Source organism: Labrus mixtus, unplaced genomic scaffold, assembly GCF_963584025.1.
Source record: "Labrus mixtus unplaced genomic scaffold, fLabMix1.1 SCAFFOLD_62, whole genome shotgun sequence".
Classification (NCBI taxonomy): domain Eukaryota; kingdom Metazoa; phylum Chordata; class Actinopteri; order Labriformes; family Labridae; genus Labrus; species Labrus mixtus.
The window spans coordinates 292501-297500 of record NW_026870147.1 but is presented as its reverse complement, the minus strand read 5'-3'; the positions used below and the strand labels follow the sequence as shown (position 1 = coordinate 297500).

Genomic DNA, 5000 nt, shown 5'->3' with positions numbered 1-5000 from the left:
CAGAAAGGGGCCTTTTAAAGATGTCATGCCCTTGATTCTGGCTGAATTTTTGGACATGTGAATATGTCTCTATATGATAAAAAAAAAACATATGATCAAAAAAATGAAAAAACTTACAGCATCTGGTATTCCCATGCGGTCTCCCATCCAAGTACTAACCAGGCCCTACCCTGCTTAGCTTCCGAGATCGGACGAGATCAGGCGTGTTCAGGGTGGTATGGCCGTAAGCCATTATTGTGTGCAGAGAGGGGCCTTTTAAAGATGTCATGCCCTTGATTCTGGCTGAATTTTTGGACATGTGAATATGTCTCTATATGATAAAAAAAACATATGATCAAAAAAATGAAAAAGCTTACAGCACCTGGTATTCCCAGGCGGTCTCCCATCCAAGTACTAACCAGGCCCGACCCTGCATAGCTTCCGAGATCGGACGAGATCGGGCGTGTTCAGGGTGGTATGGCCGTAAGCCATTATTGTGTGCAGAAAGGGGCCTTTTAAAGATGTCATGCCCTTGATTCTGGCTGAATTTTTGGACATGTGAATATGTCTCTATATGATAAAAAAAACATATGATCAAAAAAATGAAAAAGCTTACAGCACCTGGTATTCCCAGGCGGTCTCCCATCCAAGTACTAACCAGGCCCGACCCTGCATAGCTTCCGAGATCGGACGAGATCGGGCGTGTTCAGAGTGGTATGGCCGTAAGCCATTATTGTGTGCAGAAAGGGGCCTTTTAAAGATGTCATGCCCTTGATTCTGGCTGAATTTTTGGACATGTGAATATGTCTCTATATGATAAAAAAAAACATGATCAAAAAAATGAAAAAGCTTACAGCACCTGGTATTCCCAGGCGGTCTCCCATCCAAGTACTAACCAGGCCCGACCCTGCTTAGCTTCTGAGATCGAATGAGATCGGGCGTGTTCAGGGTGGTATGGCCGTAAGCCATTATTGTCTGCAGACAGGGGCCTTTTAAAGATGTCATGCCCTTGATTCTGGCTGAATTTTTGGACATGTGAATATGTCTCTCTATGATAAAAAAAAAACATATGATCAAAAAAATAAAAAAAGCATACAGCGTCTGGTATTCCCAGGCGGTCTCCCATCCAAGTACTAACCAGGCCCGACCCTGCTTAGCTTCAAAGATCGGACGAGTTCAGGGTGGTTTGGCCGTAAGCCATTATTGTGTGCAGAAAGGGGCCTTTTAAAGATGTCATGCCCTTGATTCTGGCTGAATTTTTGGACATGTGAATATGTCTCTATATGATAAAAAAAACATATGATCAAAAAAATGAAAAAGCTTACAGCACCTGGTATTCCTAGGCGGTCTCCCATCCAAGTATTAACCAGGCCCCACCCTGCTTTGCTTCTGAGATTGGGCGTGTTCAGGGTGGTATGGACGTAAGGCATTATTGTGTGCAGAAAGGGGCCTTTTAAAGATATCATGCCCTTGATTCTGGCTGAATTTTTGGACATGTGAATATGTCTCTATATGATAAAAAAAAAACATATGATCAAAAAAATTAAAAAGCTTACAGCACCTGGTATTCCCAGGCGGTCTCCCATCCAAGTACTAACCAGGCCCGACCCTGCTTAGCTTCCGAGATCGGACGAGATCAGGCATGTTCAGGGTGGTTTGGCCGTAAGCCATTATTGTGTGCAGACAGGGGCCTTTTAAAGATGTCATGCCCTTGATTCTGGCTGAATTTTTGGACATGTGAATATGTCTCTATATGATAAAAAAAAACATGATCAAAAAAATGAAAAAGCTTACAGCACCTGGTATTCCCAGGCGGTCTCCCATCCAAGTACTAACCAGGCCCGACCCTGCTTAGCTTCTGAGATCGAACGAGATCGGGCGTGTTCAGGGTGGTATGGCCGTAAGCCATTATTGTCTGCAGACAGGGGCCTTTTAAAGATGTCATGCCCTTGATTCTGGCTGAATTTTTGGACATGTGAATATGTCTCTCTATGATAAAAAAAAAACATATGATCAAAAAAATAAAAAAAGCTTACAGTGTCTGGTATTCCCAGGCGGTCTCCCATCCAAGTACTAACCAGGACCGAAGCTGCTTAGCTTCCAAGATCGGACAAGTTCAGGGTGGTATGTCCTTAAGCCATTATTGTGTGCAGAAAGGGGCCTTTTAAAGATGTCATTCCCTTGATTCTGGCTGAATTTTTGGACATGTGAATATGTCTCTATATGATAAAAAAAAAACATATGATCAAAAAAATGAAAAAACTTACAGCACCTGGTATTCCCAGGCGGTCTCCCATCCAAGTACTAACCAGGCCCTACCCTGCTTAGCTTCCGAGATCGGACGAGATCAGGCGTGTTCAGGGTGGTATGGCCGTAAGCCATTATTGTGTGCAGAAAGGGGCCTTTTAAAGATGTCATGCCCTTGATTCTGGCTGAATTTTTGGACATGTGAATATGTCTCTCTATGATAAAAAAAAACATATGATCAAAAAAATGAAAAAGCTTACAGCACCTGGTATTCCTAGGCGGTCTCCCATCCAAGTATTAACCAGGCCCGACCCTGCTTTGCTTCTGAGATCGGGCGTGTTCAGGGTGGTATGGACGTAAGGCATTATTGTGTGCAGAAAGGGGCCTTTTAAAGATATCATGCCCTTGATTCTGGCTGAATTTTTGGACATGTGAATATGTCTCTATATGATAAAAAAAAAACATATGATCAAAAAAATGAAAAAGCTTACAGCACCTGGTATTCCCAGGCGGTCTCCCATCCAAGTACTAACCAGGCCCGACCCTGCTTAGCTTCCGAGATCGGACGAGATCAGGCGTGTTCAGGGTGGTATGGCCGTAAGCCATTATTGTGTGCAGACAGGGGCCTTTTAAATATGTCATGCCCTTGATTCTGGCTGAATTTTTGGACATGTGAATATGTCTCTATATGATAAAAAAAAACATGATCAAAAAAATGAAAAAGCTTACAGCACCTGGTATTCCCAGGCGGTCTCCCATCCAAGTACTAACCAGGCCCGACCCTGCTTAGCTTCTGAGATCGAACGAGATCGGGCGTGTTCAGGGTGGTATGGCCGTAAGCCATTATTGTCTGCAGACAGGGGCCTTTTAAAGATGTCATGCCCTTGATTCTGGCTGAATTTTTGGACATGTGAATATGTCTCTCTATGATAAAAAAAAAAAATATGATCAAAAAAATAAAAAAAGCTTACAGTGTCTGGTATTCCCAGGCGGTCTCCCATCCAAGTACTAACCAGGCCCGACGCTGCTTAGCTTCCAAGATCGGACAAGTTCAGGGTGGTATGTCCTTAAGCCATTATTGTGTGCAGAAAGGGGCCTTTTAAAGATGTCATGCCCTTGATTCTGGCTGAATTTTTGGACATGTGAATATGTCTCTATATGATAAAAAAAAAACATATGATCAAAAAAATGAAAAAACTTACAGCACCTGGTATTCCCAGGCGGTCTCCCATCCAAGTACTAACCAGGCCCTACCCTGCTTAGCTTCCGAGATCGGACGAGCTCAGGCGTGTTCAGGGTGGTATGGCCGTAAGCCATTATTGTGTGCAGAAAGGGGCCTTTTAAAGATGTCATGCCCTTGATTCTGGCTGAATTTTTGGACATGTGAATATGTCTCTCTATGATAAAAAAAAACATATGATCAAAAAAATGAAAAAGCTTACAGCACCTGGTATTCCTAGGCGGTCTCCCATCCAAGTATTAACCAGGCCCGACCCTGCTTTGCTTCTGAGATCGGGCGTGTTCAGGGTGGTATGGACGTAAGGCATTATTGTGTGCAGAAAGGGGCCTTTTAAAGATATCATGCCCTTGATTCTGGCTGAATTTTTGGACATGTGAATATGTCTCTATATGATAAAAAAAAAACATATGATCAAAAAAATGAAAAAGCTTACAGCACCTGGTATTCCCAGGCGGTCTCCCATCCAAGTACTAACCAGGCCCGACCCTGCTTAGCTTCCGAGATCGGACGAGATCAGGCGTGTTCAGGGTGGTATGGCCGTAAGCCATTATTGTGTGCAGACAGGGGCCTTTTAAATATGTCATGCCCTTGATTCTGGCTGAATTTTTGGACATGTGAATATGTCTCTATATGATAAAAAAAAACATGATCAAAAAAATGAAAAAGCTTACAGCACCTGGTATTCCCAGGCGGTCTCCCATCCAAGTACTAACCAGGCCCAACCCTGCTTAGCTTCTGAGATCGAACGAGATCGGGCGTGTTGAGGGTGGTATGGCCGTAAGCCATTATTGTCTGCAGACAGGGGCCTTTTAAAGATGTCATGCCCTTGATTCTGGCTGAATTTTTGGACATGTGAATATGTCTCTCTATGATAAAAAAAAAACATATGATCAAAAAAATGAAAAAGCTTACAGCACCTGGTATTCCCAGGCGGTCTCCCATCCAAGTACTAACCAGGCCCGACCCTGCTTAGCTTCCGAGATCGGACGAGATCAGGCGTGTTCAGGGTGGTATGGCCGTAAGCAATTATTGTGTGCAGACAGGGGCCTTTTAAATATGTCATGCCCTTGATTCTGGCTGAATTTTTGGACATGTGAATATGTCTCTATATGATAAAAAAAAACATGATCAAAAAAATGAAAAAGCTTACAGCACCTGGTATTCCCAGGCGGTCTCCCATCCAAGTACTAACCAGGCCCGACCCTGCTTAGCTTCTGAGATCGAACGAGATCGGGCGTGTTCAGGGTGGTATGGCCGTAAGCCATTATTGTCTGCAGACAGGGGCCTTTTAAAGATGTCATGCCCTTGATTCTTGTTGAATTTTTGGACATGTGAATATGTCTCTCTATGATAAAAAAAAAACATATGATCAAAAAAATAAAAAAAGCTTACAGCGTCTGGTATTCCCAGGCGGTCTCCCATCCAAGTACTAACCAGGCCCGAACCTGCTTAGCTTCCAAGATCGGACGAGTTCAGGGTGGTTTTGCCGTAAGCCATTATTGTGTGCAGAAAGGGGCCTTTTAAAGATGTCATG

At 43.5% G+C, this 5000-nt stretch overlaps 14 non-coding genes and 4 pseudogenes across 14 annotated transcripts; all 18 read right to left on the bottom strand.

Moving 5' to 3' along the window:
* Window positions 1-110: 110 nt before the first annotated feature.
* Window positions 111-229, bottom strand: LOC132964498 (5S ribosomal RNA). The gene has a single exon (XR_009669473.1). It is a non-coding gene; the product is annotated as a 5S ribosomal RNA (ribosomal RNA).
* Window positions 230-349: 120 nt separating this feature from the next.
* LOC132964312 (5S ribosomal RNA) lies at window positions 350-468 on the bottom strand. The gene has a single exon (XR_009669296.1). It is a non-coding gene; the product is annotated as a 5S ribosomal RNA (ribosomal RNA).
* Window positions 469-588: 120 nt separating this feature from the next.
* Window positions 589-707, bottom strand: LOC132964402 (5S ribosomal RNA). Its single transcript, XR_009669382.1, has one exon. It is a non-coding gene; the product is annotated as a 5S ribosomal RNA (ribosomal RNA).
* A 119-nt stretch (window positions 708-826) lies between these two features.
* LOC132964270 (5S ribosomal RNA) lies at window positions 827-945 on the bottom strand. The gene has a single exon (XR_009669258.1). It is a non-coding gene; the product is annotated as a 5S ribosomal RNA (ribosomal RNA).
* A 123-nt stretch (window positions 946-1068) lies between these two features.
* LOC132964192 (5S ribosomal RNA) lies at window positions 1069-1177 on the bottom strand (annotated as a pseudogene).
* A 351-nt stretch (window positions 1178-1528) lies between these two features.
* On the bottom strand, window positions 1529-1647 carry LOC132964429 (5S ribosomal RNA). The gene has a single exon (XR_009669407.1). It is a non-coding gene; the product is annotated as a 5S ribosomal RNA (ribosomal RNA).
* Window positions 1648-1766: 119 nt separating this feature from the next.
* Window positions 1767-1885, bottom strand: LOC132964336 (5S ribosomal RNA). Its single transcript, XR_009669320.1, has one exon. It is a non-coding gene; the product is annotated as a 5S ribosomal RNA (ribosomal RNA).
* A 354-nt stretch (window positions 1886-2239) lies between these two features.
* Window positions 2240-2358, bottom strand: LOC132964243 (5S ribosomal RNA). Its single transcript, XR_009669232.1, has one exon. It is a non-coding gene; the product is annotated as a 5S ribosomal RNA (ribosomal RNA).
* Window positions 2359-2479: 121 nt separating this feature from the next.
* LOC132964150 (5S ribosomal RNA) lies at window positions 2480-2588 on the bottom strand (annotated as a pseudogene).
* A 122-nt stretch (window positions 2589-2710) lies between these two features.
* Window positions 2711-2829, bottom strand: LOC132964175 (5S ribosomal RNA). Its single transcript, XR_009669193.1, has one exon. It is a non-coding gene; the product is annotated as a 5S ribosomal RNA (ribosomal RNA).
* Window positions 2830-2948: 119 nt separating this feature from the next.
* LOC132964335 (5S ribosomal RNA) lies at window positions 2949-3067 on the bottom strand. The gene has a single exon (XR_009669319.1). It is a non-coding gene; the product is annotated as a 5S ribosomal RNA (ribosomal RNA).
* Window positions 3068-3421: 354 nt separating this feature from the next.
* On the bottom strand, window positions 3422-3540 carry LOC132964462 (5S ribosomal RNA). Its single transcript, XR_009669438.1, has one exon. It is a non-coding gene; the product is annotated as a 5S ribosomal RNA (ribosomal RNA).
* Window positions 3541-3661: 121 nt separating this feature from the next.
* Window positions 3662-3770, bottom strand: LOC132964149 (5S ribosomal RNA; annotated as a pseudogene).
* A 122-nt stretch (window positions 3771-3892) lies between these two features.
* Window positions 3893-4011, bottom strand: LOC132964164 (5S ribosomal RNA). The gene has a single exon (XR_009669192.1). It is a non-coding gene; the product is annotated as a 5S ribosomal RNA (ribosomal RNA).
* Window positions 4012-4130: 119 nt separating this feature from the next.
* LOC132964463 (5S ribosomal RNA) lies at window positions 4131-4249 on the bottom strand. Its single transcript, XR_009669439.1, has one exon. It is a non-coding gene; the product is annotated as a 5S ribosomal RNA (ribosomal RNA).
* A 122-nt stretch (window positions 4250-4371) lies between these two features.
* On the bottom strand, window positions 4372-4490 carry LOC132964151 (5S ribosomal RNA). The gene has a single exon (XR_009669190.1). It is a non-coding gene; the product is annotated as a 5S ribosomal RNA (ribosomal RNA).
* A 119-nt stretch (window positions 4491-4609) lies between these two features.
* LOC132964334 (5S ribosomal RNA) lies at window positions 4610-4728 on the bottom strand. Its single transcript, XR_009669318.1, has one exon. It is a non-coding gene; the product is annotated as a 5S ribosomal RNA (ribosomal RNA).
* A 123-nt stretch (window positions 4729-4851) lies between these two features.
* LOC132964191 (5S ribosomal RNA) lies at window positions 4852-4960 on the bottom strand (annotated as a pseudogene).
* Between the last annotated feature and the right edge of the window lie 40 nt (window positions 4961-5000).